The sequence below is a fragment of the Crinia signifera genome, chromosome 4 (assembly GCF_055691185.1).
Source record: "Crinia signifera chromosome 4, ASM5569118v1, whole genome shotgun sequence".
In the NCBI taxonomy this organism is placed as follows: Eukaryota; Metazoa; Chordata; class Amphibia; order Anura; family Myobatrachidae; genus Crinia; species Crinia signifera.
In genome coordinates, this window is record NC_139220.1 from 139,881,429 (window position 1) to 139,899,637 (window position 18,209).

The following is an 18,209-nucleotide window of genomic DNA, read 5'->3' on the forward strand; positions in this document are numbered from 1 at the left end:
TGTTCATTTCCCCCACAGCCCCTCCCCACTCCCACATCAGCTTCTGTGTCAGCGCCAGCAAGAGTGCTGACTGCAATCTATCACTTCTAACACAGCTGCACTCCACTGCTGGGGGTCAGACCACAAATGGGGCTTCCCAACAAGCCTCAAAGTTCCGATCCCCCCAGAAATCATTGTTCTCAATAACAGATGTTGCACTTTTGATGCCATCCAATGTGGTCGCTAGTGACAGCAGAGGCAGGGTACAGGTGTATAGAAGCCTGCTATAGCTGCATCTGGTGGGTGACCGACTGAGAAGAGACAAGAGCCAGCAAATCAGTACAAACGAGAGGAGCAACGAAAGGCAGGGGGTAATGTTCTGTACTCCTCACCATCCCCCACATGTGTGCTCCATGCCTGTGTAATGCTTTGTTATGGATGATAAATCACAAGCAGTCCCAGGAGGCTGAGGTGTGCTGGGGCATATCCAGGTCACAGCCAGATGTGCTGCTTCCCCGCTCTGTGCATACAGGTTGCAAAGTAAGCCAGGGTCACTTTGCTGGTCCAAAGGACTCATACGGTGTCCTTGATTGTCATTCGCCGGGATCTCCTTCCTCCCATGCCCCTGCCCATCAGGGGGATAGTAATACATGGGATGGGCGATGCAGGATGTATTTGTGCTGCTAGATTGGATATTCAGGGCAGCATCCTAAGCTGGGAGCCAATGGGCTGCGAGCGCTTCGCTGTGTCCTGCCTTCCCGCAGGAGGGATGCCGGGGAGGATGCTGAGTGCTGATGCCCCACTCCTAGCAGCCTAGTGCCAGCTCCGATCAGTCTGCTCTCTTACCGTCAGCGGAAACTTAGGTGGGGAAAGCTATTGTGCTGCTGCTGTATGTGCATGATGCTCCAGGCACAAGGCTGCTGCCTGTAAGACACAGCAGCTGGCAGATCCCCAGCTCGCACCACACATACAATACCTGTGTGTTGCTCCTGTAGTCTATGAGCAGGGGAGAGAGGGTTCCCTTGTGTACTGTGCTACCGACCAGGCAGAGCTGAAGGACACCCACATCCTGCAGGTAAGTCCTGCACTGCCAGATAATATTGCTGATCGTGTTTATGATACCTATCCCCTGTTATACTGGGACTTCTAAAGGCAGTAGATAATAAATGGAGTACATGCAACCTTGCTCACTTTATATGTCCATAGATAAGGCAATGTTTATAGAGAGAGAGAGAGAGAGAGAGAGAGAGAGAGAGAGAGAGAGAGAGAGAGAGAGAGAGAGAGAGAGAGAGAGAGAGAGAGAGAGAGAGAGAGAGAGAGAGAGGTCTATATATAGATGTATATATACATATAGCTATTGGTGAGAGTCTTGTGTTGTATTACTGTCACCTTACCTTGTATATTTGAAATATTCATTGCTGGAGAGACCAGAGGACCACATCATCTAAGCTGCCACGGTTGGGCAGAGCCACACAATCCTCCAGCAACTTGGCTTGTATCACTCTTGCACCGAGTTTCCCTTCTTGCTTGACATGCTTGGCTAAAAAGCCCGGTGATTGCTTAATTGCTGCTGATTGCAAGTGTCACCTATCTGACATCTGCTACCTCTTCAGCTCCCTGCACTTCACAGCTTCAAATGCTGAGCTGGTAACACCCCAAAACAGTGAAGTGTTAATGAGATGTTGGGTGTGACAGTTCATCTTCATTGATTATTGGTTTTGGTCTTCTGAGGTAACTTTATGTGCTGCTTTGTATCAGGAAAGTATATCTTTGTTGTTGTCTAACATCATTAACTATCCAGTCTCCAGTAATGTTTAGAAGTGTAGACAGAAATGTAGAACCCCTATATTTATCAACACAGAACCGGGGTGTAGTGTGACCTCTTCAGTGCTGAACTGGGACAGTTTACCCCAAATGAAGCCTCTTATTGATAACTCCACAGGAGTAATATATACACACAATCCTTTCCACACAGTGCTAGAAACAGTAGGAAATGCAATAATGGGGTCACACACATCACTCAAGTTTTCCAGGATATCTGCAATCGGTATTAGGAACATGTATTCCATAACAGGAGAAATGCAGATGGAAGGAAATTACTGTGGATAGGTGACCCTTAGAATACTGGAATTGAATGTACTGTACAGTAAGGGGACCCCAGTGCTTTATTTAACTTAGTTTAGGAATTTTATGTATATAAATTAAAATGTCATTATTGGAAAGTTGTTTAGTAATTCAGCAATCTGTAATTCAATCACCTCTGATATAAACTGTCATCAACCAATCTTCATCAGACCCAGCTGTATGATTTCTGTCAGATGGGAAGTGCTTGTGCAAATTCTCTAGGTAAATGTATCTGGAAGGCTTTCCAAGTGTAGTATTAAATGAACACACACACACACACAGTTGGCTGCAGTCGGATCGCAGATGTTAGCACATTAATAAATCTTTCCTATGATTGTATGTCATGTCTTACTTCCCTATTTAAAATTTAATTTCAAAGGAAATGAACTGTCTTCATTTATAAAATGATGTCCTATTTTTACCACTGCTTGTTGAATAATTATATAAACTCTGGCATACTGTATCATATATCCTGGCATTTTGGAAAAAGGAAACCAAATAATATACTGTATTGTCTTCATATTGTACATAAGCTATAACAGCGTATTTCCACAAAATAAAAAAACTCACTTTATTGCCCATGGCTTTAGGGCTGTCATCTCAAAGTATGCCATAATCTCTATAAATCTTTTTCTGGATACAACCTCCAGACTACAAGGACAAAAGGACAATGATTCAGTTGCTTTATATGTATGAGTGACATGTATACTGTAAATTACAGTTAGCGGTCATTTGTAAAGCTGTAATAGGCACAACAGAGACAGACTGAGTGTGGCTGTTTACAACTAACTATTGTTTTAGGATTTTATATGTCTTTAAACACTGAAATGAAAATTCAAATGTATCTGTCAATATGCTTTTGTAAATACTATTTGCTCTAAAGAACACATTATACAGTATATACATACACCCCCCCCCCCCATCCACATACACACACTCACACGTACTATTGTCAGCTACCAATCAAATTCAGTTTTTTCTTCAGTTTTTTATTCAGTGATGGATGTGTGATTGTTTTATAGGTTTTTACAGGACATCATTTTGACATGGGCAATTATAGCAAAATTGCACTTGCTATCTCAACTACAGTATTGTACTTTCAGGCCCTTATTCTGTTTGACTCGCAAGGTTGTGAATGTAGCAGCCTTGCGAGTCCCCCAGACGCCACCCGCCGCTCGCATGGTTCATCCGCCCCCTCCCCCCTCACACACCGGGTTTGCTCGCATTGCTGCGAATGGATGTTTAACATAAACATCCATTCTCAGCCTATGGGGAAACACCCACATCTTCCGATGGTCGCCAATGATGTGGAAGGTGCACGCATATCTAAAGGTGGCCATACATCAGAAAGATACAGTATTGTACCCAATCATACAATCTCAATTGATTGTAAGATGGATTGTATGCAGATTGTGTGCACATTGTGTGTCCAAAAACCACCAAGGACTGCCGGGGAATTGAAGGGAAATCATGAGCGCAATCCATCTAAAGATCAATCTTTCTGATGTATGGCCAGCATAAGTGACTCTCAGGTCACTTATGCTGGCCATACACTTCACAGGAACTGGGTGGGAAGCTGACATCTGGAGATGTCAGCTACCCACACCCACGTCACCGGGCGATTTGCATGGGAACGCCCAGCATTTTCATGGAAACGCCCATGAAATACAGGGCATTCCCATGGACGAGTCCCCCAGCCCACTGCCCAAAGACTTGAGGGCGTGCTCCCAGCGAACACACATTGTCGCCGTGGCCGCACGCACCTGGCACATACGCATGTGCAGAAATGCGCATGTGCACAAAGGAAACATCGGTCCTCTGCACACGGAGGATAGAATGAAGCAGAATAACTCCCTCAGTGTAATACAGAAAATGATCTGATACTTATTGTAAAAGACTTCATTGTTTTGAATCAATATATTTTTTAAATCTTCGCTGATGTGAAACATGTATGTTACCTTAATTCAGAAACAATAAATCATATATTTAAAACAATCAATATTTGATTTTTGCTACACCTATAGATAGAAATACTAGCATGATGTGTTTATGAACAGCTGGGATGTGAATATTTTGGAGCATCTACCACAATTACAATAAAAAAATTTTTTATAGGCCACTGATACTAATATTTTTCATACAATGAACCGTTGGAGCACAGTGCAAACCTATAGAGGCCCATTCAGATCCGTTCATTTGGGTCTGAATTCGTCCCTGGAGTTTGGGGTTTGCGCCTGCGTGATTATACGCATGTGAAAATTCCGGGAGCTAATGGCTTCAGCAAGTTTCACACGGGGTGGGCAGGGGGAGGCAGCTGGGGAACGCCCAGAGTTTTAGGGATGTCCCCGTAAAAATGCTAGGTGTTCCCTTACCATGCCTGCTCGGGGTGGATGGCTGACATCACATAACGGGCGGCTGACGTCACATAACGGGTGGCTGATGTAACATTACAGACGGCTGATGTCACATAACGTCAGTGCCGACTGATATCGGCCAGAAAGATAACCAGTATAGACTGGTTATTACCTAAGCGACCATTGAATGATTTCTTTCCCATTCGTTCGGCCGCATGCACATCCCCTTGCATGTTAGAGAGGGGATTCATGCATGGGGGTGGGGGGGTGGTCTGCAGTTCCGTTGTGTTCACCTGGTCACTAGGCTGCGATTACAGGTGTGAATCTGGCCCATAGAGTTTGATTCATTCTTTGGGTACTTGGTGTTATTCTTTGGTATAACGTTATTCTATAACATTACTAGTGACTGCACAGTCCATCAAGGAAAACCATTCATTTTTCTTTCCATAGTTAGTATACAGATTGACAGGATTAATTGGGAAGTCATGCTTGCTTTATGGGTTCTTTTGCTTGGACACGTGCAAGCACACTGGCAAATGGTTAGCCCGCACCAGTCATTCACACACAGAATTCATTCGCAAGGCTTGCGAACGTCTGCTTTACATGAACATCCATTTGCATGCCAGTGGGAACCTCCCCCATCCTTCGATGGTTGCCAACCATTGAATGATGGCGAAGGCACCCACATATGTAAGGGTGGCCCAGACCACTCGTATATATGCGTGTAGATTTCCAGGGCATTTGGCGGGCAGCTGACATCCGGTTATGTCAGCTGTCTGCCCCCCGCACATGTGTCATGAATGCATTAGCATATGTACACCCATTCCCATTTTAATGGGAACGCCCGTGAAACGCAGGGCATACACATATGCTAAAGTCCCAGCCCAGCACCCCACGCCCCTCTCCACCCCCCGCTCACAAGGCTGGGAGTGTGCACCCAGCATATACACATGTGCAGAAATGCTGCTGTGCATGCGCATACGCAAAACATTGGTCCCTGTGCGAATTCGCATCCGAGCGAAGTAATCAGAATAAGGCTCTATATGCACTGGGTATTTACATTACTGTTAATACCAGTGCTAGCAATGAGTGTCTAAGCCTTAGTTACTGCTTAGCTGAGTATTGTTCTTTAACACCACCATATTCAGCAGAACAATTTTCACAATTTTAAAAATGTCACGTCTGAAAAAAATACCGTATATACTTGAGTATAAGTCGAACCAAATATAAGCCGAGGCACCTAATTTTACAACAAAAAAACTGGGAAAACTTATTGACTAAAGTGGGACCCTCACTCGAGTATAATCCGAGGGGGGCTTTTTCAGCATTAAAAATGTTCTGCAAAAGTAGGCTTATACTCGAGTATATATGGTACGTATCAATTTTTACACCCTTAGGTACCTTTTGGATACACTTTTCTAGAGACTTCAACAAACTAAAAATTCAGGATTCCTTATTTCTGTTATGGAAATTGGTTATGAATTTCTTCCCAACATTGTTGCAGAAGTTTTCAAAAATGGGTGAAATGTAATGGGGTGAGAGAATCAGAAAGTGAGAGATTTGGTAAGAAATCACGGCAAATTCACACTGGTTTTTCATTGTAAATAATTGCGCTTTAAAAAAACTGTTTCTTTCACCCTGTTACATTTCACCCAATGTGTTGTTGTTGTTTTTTGCTTTCACCCATTTAATCCCAAACACCTTGATGGTGTTTGAGACTGAAGATTTTGCTGGCCTTTTACTCAAAGATAGTTCTCACATAGCCTTGAGGTATGGTTTCAACTATCTTGCTGTTAGATGAACCATTGCCCAACTAGGCATAGACTGAAGGGCATTACATTCCACCACACAATGCTGTTGTAGCCCCTTTGGTTCAGGTTACATAGTTACATAGTTACATAGTATTTAAGGCTAAGTAAAGACTCATGTCCATCCAGTTGGTGTATTAGCTTCCTCCCTTGCTATATGTAGTGCTGATATATTCAAGGACAGACCATGATTATTACTTGTACCTATAGGTGCCGATTTATGTTTTTTGCTGGTGGGTGCTCAATCCAAAAGTATAGAGGAGTGGCTTCATGTGGAAGGGGTGTGGCCACAAAATGATACCAATTTATATTACGGAGCACAGTTGTCTCCAATATTAAAATTACGGCAACAGAGTTCCACATACATAAATGCCCCCACAGTGCAGGTACATAAATGTCCCCACAGTGCAGAAACTCTGCGGACAGAATACACTCTTCCCGCCATACTGTTTTCCAGGTGGTGGGTCCGGCGATGTGGGTGCTGCAGCCGCAAATTAGCAAGCTAATATGGCGGCCCAGCAGCGGGACTCGGGCCTGTGGTTGCTCATCAATTTCATCAATTTCCCACATAATCGGCACCTATTCTTGTACGTATGTTTTTAACCAACAGATGTTTAACCAACCTTATTTTAAATGTATTTATTGTGTCTGCTGACACCACATCTCCAGGAAGAGAGTTCCATAATTTGGCTGCCCTGACTGTAAAAAAATGTTTTCTTCTAAGGGAACAAAATCTTCTTTAGTCTAATCTAAACTCATGTCCTCGTGTTCTTGAGTCCTTGCTTACAGTAAAAAGGTTGCCAGGTACTCTCTGCAAGTTGCCGACTCAGGATCCAGCAAAATAGCCTGAGATCATCATGCTTTTTCCTTCATGTTTTCACGTTGGTGTCACATGGTTTTATGCACTAATTACAAGCTGCAGCTTCCTTGTGTTTAAGTCCACAGTTTAAAATTGCAAAGCTTTAAATAGCAAAACGTGGGGTTTTAATGGGGACAAAACCACATAGACAGTGAGGAACCATCCTTTTGCCCGCTCAATGGCATATAATAACCCTGTGCGACAAATCAAAGATTTAACATTTTGATTTATCTGTCCATAAGACTTTCTTTCAGTAGTCATGACCCAGACAAACCTATTTTATTTTGCTGCAGAACAGTTGTTCAACTTTTTTTAATTAGTTTGAATTTTATAAGTTTTCAGTTTTGGCTAAGCTAAACCTTTTTTTAACCTCTAGCAGTCAACTATTTACCTTTGCAAAACGTATGTAGCAGGGAATCTGTTATTTTGCTTTCTGTTGAAACTGCAAATGGGCTACAGCTTCAGAAGATTACACTATGTTTTAGTCCTATCCGTGATGGTCAGGAAACCGCAACTACAGTGGCCTGGTTTATCAAAGCTGCACAGTCCAAAAACGTAACCTAGCCTGTGAAAGCTCAATCTCTTTTGCAACTACTGTATGTACAAGGTGTGTCTATTAAATTCCAGGACTGGGGCTAATACAACAGAATGAATAATAAAAAACAAACATACGTTTAATAGTCCTCAAAATAATCACCTCCGGCACTCACACACTTTTGTGCACGGCGGTACAAATTCTGGAAACACGCTTCGTAGTCCTCTGAAGATATGCTTCGAAGTTGAGTGGTTAGGTTTTTCTTTATGTCCTCTACGTTCTGAAATCAATGCCCTTTCAGAGCAGTCTTAAGTTTTGGAAACAAGTAAAAGTCAGGAGGTGACAAATCAGGAGAATACGGAGGATGATTAACCTCTACGATGTCATGTTTTGCCAAAAAGCGCTTCATATTGAGAGCACAGTGGGGCCTTGCGTTGTCGTGCAGTAGGAGCCAGCTGCCTTTATCCATAATCGGTCGCACACAACAATTTTCAGTAACTCGTAGGTGTCACTCGGCGTTTACCCAATTTTGAAACAAAACTTGATATTCACTCTTTGCTCCATCACTGACCTTGACACGCGCCCTAATGAACCACCTGCGTTTACCTTCTCCAAACCGGAAATGCTGACTCAATCACTGCGCATTTGTTCCACCTTCGCGCCTCATTGGTTAAGCTATCACATCTATGATGACGCGTTCCTACACATTTTCATTCATTAACTACACGTACAGCCCTGGAATTTAATAGACACACCTTGTAGATCTTATAAAAATAACTTGCAATAAAGAACAATAATCCATGAATACCTTTTCAGCAGTTCAGACTGTTGGTATAAATGATGTAGGGAATGTTTCCTGGAATAGCTAGACTTCTTAATGCAAACTGAGCATTGTTTATATGTACATAGCTAGCTGCACAAGTTCAGTTTTGAGATGATAGAAATGCCAGTATTATATATCGCTGCATCTCTATCATAGAAGTCCTGCAACATTAATGCCTTGCTCCAAAGTCTGCTTGTCCACCTGCTCTCCCATGGCTTGTATACTGATAAAGCTGCACAGTTAACCTTAAACGTGCATGTTAGCATATTACTGTGTCTCCATTAGAGAAGTCCTTCGGTACCAATGCATTGCTTTCCCACCCAGTGGCGTAACTATATATTTTGCGCCCCCCCGCCAAACTTTTTTGGGGCCCCCCTCCCCCTCTCTCTCTCCCTCCCCTCCCCATACCCATACTTGACAGAGCCGCATCTGCGGTCACTGTCCCGTCCAGTCTCCGCTGTGCTGCTCCAGTCTCCGCTGCTGCCCGGCCGCATCTGCGCCGCGGTCACTGTCCCGTCAATCGCTCCCGGCGCCGGCTCCTGCTGATAATGAAAAGTGACTCTTAGAAAATGGCTGCCTTAACTGTCTGCAATACGGGGGCAGCCATTTTCTAAGTGTCAGTTTTCATTATGAGCAGGAGCCGGCACCGGGAGCGAGTGACGGGACAGTGACCGCAGATGCGGCCGGGCAGCAGCGCAGCGGGTAACTATAGCAACGCAGCCCCCCCCCCCCGGCGCCCATAGTTACTCTGCGCCTCCCCGCCATGGTGGGGGCTACGGAGGCATAGTTACGCAAGTGTTCCCACCATTTATCTATAAAATAAAAGAGGCACAGATAGATAATAGTCTTGAAATATAGCTGCTACTATAGCCAGGGACAATTTAAAATTGGATTAGATGGAGCTACAGCCCCAGGCCTCCACTTATAAATAGTCCCATAATCACGATGATGACTTATTGCCTAGCTGTCCACTTTTATTTTTAGTTTTTTTTTTTTATCAAAACTCTGCATTTTTTATATGCATGCATTTTTGTAGAGGGTGGATCTGATAGCACTGTACACAATCACTTGGTTCTGGCCACACCCACACTTGTCACTTCCCTTACTCCATATAGATATTTTAACATTTTAAACCCCAAGCCCATGAAGCCCTTTGTCCAGCTCACTACATCTCCACCAGAGGTGTCCTCCAGGATTTATGCCTTGCTCTCATACCTACTCCCGATAGTCCAATGGTATGGGACATTGGGTCGACCCTGTTTAGGTCAACATGCATTGGGTCGACCACTAATGGTTTATAGGGCTTAGGTCAGCATCTAAAATAGGTCAACATGGCTAAGGTGGACAGGGTCAAAAGGTTGACACAAGCATTAGGTTGACAATGCGAAGGGAGACAGTCAAAGGGTTTTTCAGGGTTTTTTTGTCCCGAATGTCGACATAGTGGATATGGACACGTCTAAATGTATCGCTTCCACTCACTGCTCTCGCCATGCTTCGCTCAGCTCTCTGCACTCTGTTATATCTGCCCCAGCTGCAGTGCAGCATGGTTTTGTCCATTTGAGAAGGAATTTGCCTTTACGAGTGAACCAGAATATGGGCCAGTATCTGGCTGAACTTTTACCTTAAACACTACAAATCATGAGGAGTGGTACATTGCATTTAAGAACAAATCTAAATGAAAATTTTTTGATTTAATGCCGATCATCATGACTTTTCTGATGTGATTATACACAACCTTCTTCACACAATAACAATACTTACAATATATCATCATTCTAGAATACCTTTTTCTGCTTTACCTTGTACTATGTTTACATCAGAGCTCCCTGAATTATTTCTTTAAATAATAAAAATGTTACTGCTTTAAGTAGGTACAGCATATGTTCATACGGTTGAAAAACATTGTCTAGGACCTTGTGTTTTACAGATGTTACTTTGTAGCTACAGTAGATAGTAAGTCTCCATGGTACATGCTTGTTTTAAATTTGGTTTGTATCTAAGAGAAGCTATTACTAAATATACACAAGGGAATCTCTCTTCTGGTTGGTAGTTTGTTTGCCAAAACAACTTCAAGAGATAGAAATTGTTAAAAGAAATGAAAGTGTCAAATAAATCTGCAAAGCGCTGTTGTTATAATATGTTGTTAGGCAGGTACAGAGTCACGGTGACTGAAGTATCATGTCACTGGCAAGTTACAACATTATAATGCAAGATTTGCTGAATCCATAGCACAAACAAACAATGAGCAGAACAAACACTCATGATATTTCAATAAACCTCAGTGTTTGAGGTAAATAATGAGAACGCTTGCAGTAACAAAGACGGGTTGTTTGCAGTTTCAGAGAGAAAGGGAATTGAATGTTAAGGACTGACATGATCCCTGTGTTTATCCCTTTTTTAACCGTGGAACTCGCTGTTCCTGTCACACCTTCCTTTTCAAGGGCATGCTCATCTAGTTAGCGCAGCTTCCATAATGTGTCTAATCTAACTAAAACCTCCCTAAGATCTTTCGAACTCTACAGTGTGATTTCCTTATTACACAATTACCCCGACCAATTTCTATTAAATGAACACACAAAGATGTTTCAACATTTCTACCTCACCTTTTATGCTATTTTGGAACTTCTCTGCAATTATCAGTGATTTGCTTGTGTTGTAGTGAATAATGGTCACCTATATACACAAACTTTGTGTCAACAATCATAGGACTCCAAGCAGTAGGGTTACCACCCATCCGGGATTACTCCGGACAGTCCGATAATTAAACCCAGGGTCCAGAGAGGTGGCGTTCCTGGACTATATAATGTCTGGGAATAGGCAAATACCCAGAACGCCACCCCTCCAGACTCCAGTCTTAATTACCGGACTGTCCGGACTAGTCCTGAAGGAAGGTGGTATACCTACCAAGCACATATCCAGTCATTTCTGTCTTGCCATCAGAAGATCATTAAGCACACATACTGTACCAGGGCTGTTTCAGTGCTGTGTCTTCTTGTGAATCCTGACTGGAATGTATCATGAATATCATGAGTTGACAGGCGGGTTTCTAGTTGAGTTGCTACCACTTTCTCAATAACCTTTCCTAGAAAAGAAAGGTTTGATACCGGTCTGTACTTGCTCATGCAGTCAGGCTCTAAATTTGTCCTTTAGTGACTCAGGAAAAATGCCTGTTTGCAGAGAGCTTTGAACTATTTTTGCAAATACAGGGCCAATTATGTCCATACAACCTATTAGCAGCTTAGTTGGGGCAGGGTCCAGGTCACAGGTGGTGGGACGCAGCCTTCGTGTAATTTCTGCAATGTCTTTTACATCTATTGGGTCAAAGCTGTTCCAAGAAGATATGTGGCTTAAATTCGCAGGCTTGATAGTTTGGCACTCCTTTGATGACACTGTAGGGATTCCAGCCCGGATGAAAGATACTTTATCTGCAAAGAATTTTGCAAACTCATTGCAACTTGTCTGGGAGAGGGCTTCATCAGGCTGCAGTCATGCTGGTTTGCAAAGCTTCTCCACTGTACAGAAAAGCTGAGCAGGCCTATTGTTTGCTGCTCTGATCTCATTTGATAGGAACTCTGATTTCTTACAAGTGATTGTTGATTGATATTCTCCAGTATGTTTCATTAGTTTTAACTCATTCTCTACCATGTTCGACTTCCTACACTGTCTTTCAAGTCTACGAGCCCTTTTCCTGCATTCACTAACACTGTTGTCAAACCAAGGGGCTTGACGGCATGGTGTACCGGGTCGTATAGGCACAGGGGCTATAATATACATTGCAGTTGTCACATCCCTGTTATAGTAACAGACTAGGGAACAAGGATCTTCACAGGCCCCCATTACTGCAGAGATATCAAAGTTTGCTGCAAGAGCCTGGGGAGTAATATCCCACCTCGTGCGATATCTGGTCAACTCCATAGGTAAGGTTTTATTTTGAAGGGTTGCAACTAAGAACCAAATTGAGTGGTGGTCAGACCACGTGACTGGGTTTATTTTTAGGTCAGAGACTTCAAATCAAATCTGGATTAGAAGTATAAGGGTCGAAAGCAACAAGTGGTGGTGATAATGTTTGAAAATTACACTTTGTACAGTACTGTACTGTATGTCACAAATGTCAACCTCAGGGAGTCTTTACTATGATTTTTATATATTTTATACAATGTATCTTTATTATCAAGCTAAAATCTTATTTCAACACTACTCTTTAAACCTACAGTACAGTACAGTACTGTAGGTGCACTAATGCACCTACAGTACTTTGTGAGTAAAGAGCCCCTCTATTTAGCTCATACCCTCAACCTGTACAAACTTTTCACCTTGTTAAACTTTTCAGTAACCCTGGGGAAATAGAGGAACTGATTATACGTACTCTTAAAAATAGATTTGTGTACTTACATATGCATATGACTTCCACTGTGTGGTAAACTAGGAGCAAATACATCAACAAATACACTACTGCACAGTTTTCATTATATAAGCTAATGGACAAAAACATTAATCATCTAGCCTGTAGGCACAGGGAGACATATTGTGCCGAGGGCATCACATGAGTGAGTGTGAGCATCTGCTCATTTGTGGACCTTTCCTGCCAGGAATGCTGCATTGATTTTTGACCTTGTTAGCTGATCACAGTAAATAGTACAGCTTATTTGGCAAATATACAAAGCCTGTGCTAACATAGATATATTGCTGCACGCTAATCACTGCACTGTCAAAAGATACTATTTTACTCTTTAATTTACAGCCGTTGACCCCATAATTTTATTTTTGGCAAAAAATATTGTCTGAAAAGAGAGATTTAAGCAATGTTTTTTATGATACATGTAACCGTATTTATAGTGGCACTAAGAGACTCTAAGTGTGAAAAACGATTTTATCCAATAAAATGGTTCATGGTAACCAACGTTTTTCACACTTAAAGAGTCTCTGAATGCTGCTATCATTATGGATACCTACAGAATTTATTAGAAGGCACCGGAGCAGTTTAATGTACCGTTGGGGTGAGCAGTGGCGTAACAATAGCCCCGCAGCCCCCACGGGGCTACCCCACTGGGGGTGAGTGCCGATCCTCCCACTGCACACTATATTATATATATATATATATATATACACACACATACATATATATATATATATATATATATATATATATATACATATATACACACACACACAGACACCCCAAACTAATCCACTACATTTACCATTAGAAGACTTTTGGGTGTGTGTGTGACCACATTGTACAATAAAAATCACAGAGCTCAGCGCATAATAAACTTACACTAATAATCAGTGGGATTTTAGTTAATGAATTGATTAATGCATTTAAGCTTGCAATCTACATCACTGTACCCAGTCAGTCATTCATAACTTTTTATTATTTTATTTACTAAAGTTGTCTGGCCACACCCCCTGAGCTGCTGACCAAACCTACCTAATAGCTGCTCCCGCCCCTTCAGCGGGCCCCCTCCATTGCATTTCCATGATGGCACCCTCATGCACCAGTACAGGCCTGGGCATATAGGGGGACATTTACCAAAATGGATTCGTAGAAAAAAGGTGTATTCGTAGGGAGAAATACACCTTTTTTTTACGAATTTGTATTTTCGGGATTTACTATCCCGAAAATACAACAATTCGTATTCCTAAAGATGGAACATTCGTATTTGTATTTACAAATACGAATGTCTACACCATCGATAGGATACGACAGGAATCACCATTCAAAAGAATGGTGGTTCCTGATTTACTAAGCAGCCGTATAGAAAATACGGCTGCTTTTGTCCACGAAAATACGGCAGAAAAATAGAACATCACTTTCCTGTCGTATTCTCGTTTTAGCCTGCACGGATCAGTCAGATACGTGCAGGCTGCGGTGTAAAAATAAATAAAAATAAAAAAATAAATAAAAAACCGGCGTGGGGTCCCCCCACAGCCGAAACCAGCACCAGGCTGACGGAGCCTGGAGCCGGTAATTAAAAATCAGGGAACCCGACAAATAGGGGTTCCCTGATTTTTAACAACCAGCCCCAGGCTCCTGCTCTGAAAGTCCCGGCGGCAGCGTGAAGAAAGAAGAAGACAGAAGATAAGTCCTGGAAAAGAAGAGAGAAGACAGAAGACCATCCATGGAGGACCTGGTGAGTAGGATTTACTTCCACAGGTCCAACATGGATTTTCTTCAGACAGGACGCCGACCTCAGAGCCGCCGACCCGGAGCCGCCGACACTGGAGCCGCCGACACCGGAGCCGCCGACACCGGAGCCAGCGACCTACCGATGGGATCAAGATAGGTAAGTATCAGTGTGTTTGTGATGTGTGTATTAAACTTTTATTTAAAATGTGTGTCAGTGTGTTTTGTGTACTATTTTTTTAACTGTGGAACTGCAAGTGCCAGCGGGCCCTTTAATGCCCAGCAGGCTGGGACTTGTGGTTCTCCATGTCCCAGCTTGCTGGGGAGGCTTGCTGGCACTTGTAGTGCCACAGTAAAAAACAATAGTTTTATCTTTTTTTTTTTACACCATAATCAGCCCGATGCCCACCGCCCAGGGGCATCGGGGACAGTACCAGGCTTCAGCCTGGTCAGGTAAGTCCTGGAGGGGGGGGACCCCTTCATTGGGGGGGTCCCCACTCCCCCAGGGCCCCTGGCCAGGCTGACTGGTCGGTAGGGATGAATGCTTTGGCCGGGGGGACTTGCATAAAAAGTCTCCCCCCGGCTGTGGCATTACCCTGCTGGCTGGTTTTGCCTGGGGCTGGTTCTTAAAATACGGGGGACCCCCAGTCATTTTGTCCCCCGTATTTTGGGAACCAGCCCCAGAGCAGGAGCCTGGGGCTGGTTGTTAAAAATCAGGGAACCCCTATTTGTCGGGTTCCCTGATTTTTAATTACCGGCTCCAGGCTCCGTCAGCCTGGTGCTGGTTTCGGCTGTGGGGGGGACCCCACGCCGTTTTTTTTTTCCATTTATTTTTTTTTTTAATTTTTTTTTTACACCTTGCAGCCTGCACGGATCTGACTGATCCGTGCAGACTGCTACAAATAATTCGTATTAGCAGCCGTATATACGGCCGCTAATATGAATGGTTACACCATCGGAGGGTTACAAAGCAGTCGTATCTGACTGCTTTGTAATTTCCCCTCCGGAACACGACTTTGCATACGACTAAGACAGTCGTATGCAGCCGTAGGGGAAATACCAATACGAAAAACTAGGTTTTTCATATTGGTAAATTTCCCCCATAATGTCCACAATATCCCATTACTGCAATTTTAGTGACCACATCCCTATAGGGTTGCTTTTTCCTTACCAGTTGGCATACATTAGCTACATTGGCTCTGTTTATTAAACTTCCTTAATGCAGTTTGGCTCATTAAAGTATTACGACTGTAACTACATTTTTTGCACTTCTTTTAAATGTCTCCCTTATTTTTTAATTGGTGTTCTAAATAAAATGACTACCATGTCTAAATCAATATCTGCTCTGCTTGTGTTCTAGTACAATTATTTATTTCTTATTTCTTATTTATTATATTTATTATATAGCTCTATAAGGCCCTGTTTGCAAATGTACAATTGATATGGAATAAGCATTAATAAGTAAGGATAGGTGTTATCTATTGCATAATGACCTACTAAATTTCTAAGGTTCTTGGTGGGCTGTATGATATGGTGACCCAGCAATGTTAACCTGTGGTTAGGAGGATGAAGAAGGAGAAAATATGTGATTATATGTTTTGACTGCACAGTGAATATGTAATTGGTTAGAAAAATGTATAAAGGTTATGTGGGTGGTTCCAGACATAAGTTTTAAGGAATGCCTGAAGGTTTGGAGACAAAAGGAGAGTTTTATTGTGCTGGAAGAGCATTGCCCAGGGATGGTGCGGCCTGAAGAAAGTCTTGCAATCATAAAAAGGGAATGAAAAATTAATGTGTATGAAAGATGCACTGTAGATCTTGTGAATACTGAAAAAAGTCAAGGAATGGAGCTGTTCTGAGATAACGGAAGAGAGGTATGTGTTATGGTTTTTGGGTGTTACCCCACAGCTGTGTTTAGCAAAGAAGATTACCCTTGCAACAGCATTCAGGGTGGATTGTAGTTTTAAGATCAGAAAAAACTATCAATGCAGAAGATAATGAGAGCATGGATTAGAGTTTTTGCAGTGTCTAGTGCAAGGTATGGTCATATTTTGGATATGTTTTTGATACATGTTGCATGATTTTGAGACAAAGTTAATGTGGGAAACAAAGGACAGATCAGTGTCAAGGATGACAACTAGGCAGCAACCTTGCAGGGTAGGATTGATTGCTGTGTTCTCAACAATGATAGAGATAAGTTGGTGGAAATGGGTGCCGGATGACCTCAACAGACCCCAATATCCAGATTATCGCAAAGAAGAATATATGAGAACCCCAAATATTGGTTGAAAGGAAACCGTAGCAAAAACAGGCTAAACAGACACAAAATATGACTACAGCTTGTAATAGTCTCCTGCTTAGAGAAAAAAGGGACAAGATTGAATGCTATTTCATTATCTTCAGCATCATCCATGGAACTAGAATTCAATTCAAAAATTGGTCTCACTCCACTAGAAGCTGAAATTTCAGGAGACTGACCGTATGAGGTAGACAGGAAAGCACATCCCATTGTTAAAACAATGGGTTGCTGTGGAATCTCAGCTGGTGACTTAGAATCAGAACCCTTCCCTTTGGAACCAAATTTCTCTACGACAACCTTACAGAATGATGGGATATCTTGAAGGCAAGTGTCACCAGCAATGATCAGCCTGTGAGCAAATTCAAGAGGTTTATCTTTAAAGGCATAAATGAGGAGGTCAACAATATTAGAAAAAGTGACCCCTGTAGTGTATGTTAGCTGGTCCTAACTTTAAAAAGGTGGCATAGTGATTGATCAGAGCAAAAAATTGGGCTAGATCTCCATCAAAGTTTATTGACGTGAGTCATCTGAGTCACCTGGGACATCAAGACTTGAATCCTTTGCCGAAATAAAGTAATCAGAGACTTCTCCTGAGGCTGTAACTTTTGGGACCCCCTTAGGGGTCAGACAGAGCCCCCTCCCGTGGCCGGACAGACAGAGACCCCTCCTATGGTTATGGCTTTCGAGACCCTTGTTGAGGCTGGGGCCTTCGGGACCTCAGCTGAGACTGTGCCCACCCCTTCTGGGAACACAGCTTCTAAGACCTCTCTTGGGGCCGAACTGACAGAGCCCCCTCTGGGGCCGTACAGACTGAGTTTTCCTCTGGGGCCAGACAGACTGAGCCCCCCTTTGGGGTCAGACAGACTGAGAGTGAAAGTATGTACTCCAGTCAATTAAAGAAATTAGGAGGGTCAGTATTGACTATGCACTTAAATGTGTTTGATTTTGTAAAACACCTGTAACTACAAAATTGCAATTTGTGGGCATTTGTGGAAGTTATCTCTGTTTCAAAAAACATTTGAATGCAAATAACTGGGTCAGGCTAATTGCAATTGCTTCAGATTCACAAATGTGAAGTTTTGTGCATCTCAACTTACTGAAATTAGCCCTCTTTTCTTAGCCTTTTTAGATAAAAAGTACTGTACAGTAAGTACCCTTATTAAAAAAAAAAAAGTTAATGTTAATACTTATCTGAGCTGTTCCTTTTTTTTATCAAGGTACAGTAGAAAAATCTATAGTATATGATCCCTAGAAGAGTAACAGGTCCTAATATACAGGCAGATAGAGGAGTGTAAGGTGCA

The 18,209-nt window shown here is 42.6% G+C and overlaps 1 protein-coding gene across 3 annotated transcripts in view; it reads left to right on the forward strand.

Moving 5' to 3' along the window:
- Positions 1–716: 716 nt before the first annotated feature.
- The window catches only part of SYT1 (synaptotagmin 1), a 642,856-nt gene continuing 625,363 nt past the window's right edge, over positions 717–18,209 (forward strand). For 2 of the 3 annotated variants that reach the window (XM_083182614.1, XM_083182615.1), the window contains exon 1: positions 717–1,054. The gene's annotated coding sequence lies outside the window, so the exon portion shown is untranslated. The remainder of the gene's footprint in view (positions 1,055–18,209) is intronic. The other variant, XM_083182619.1, reaches the window with a different exon arrangement.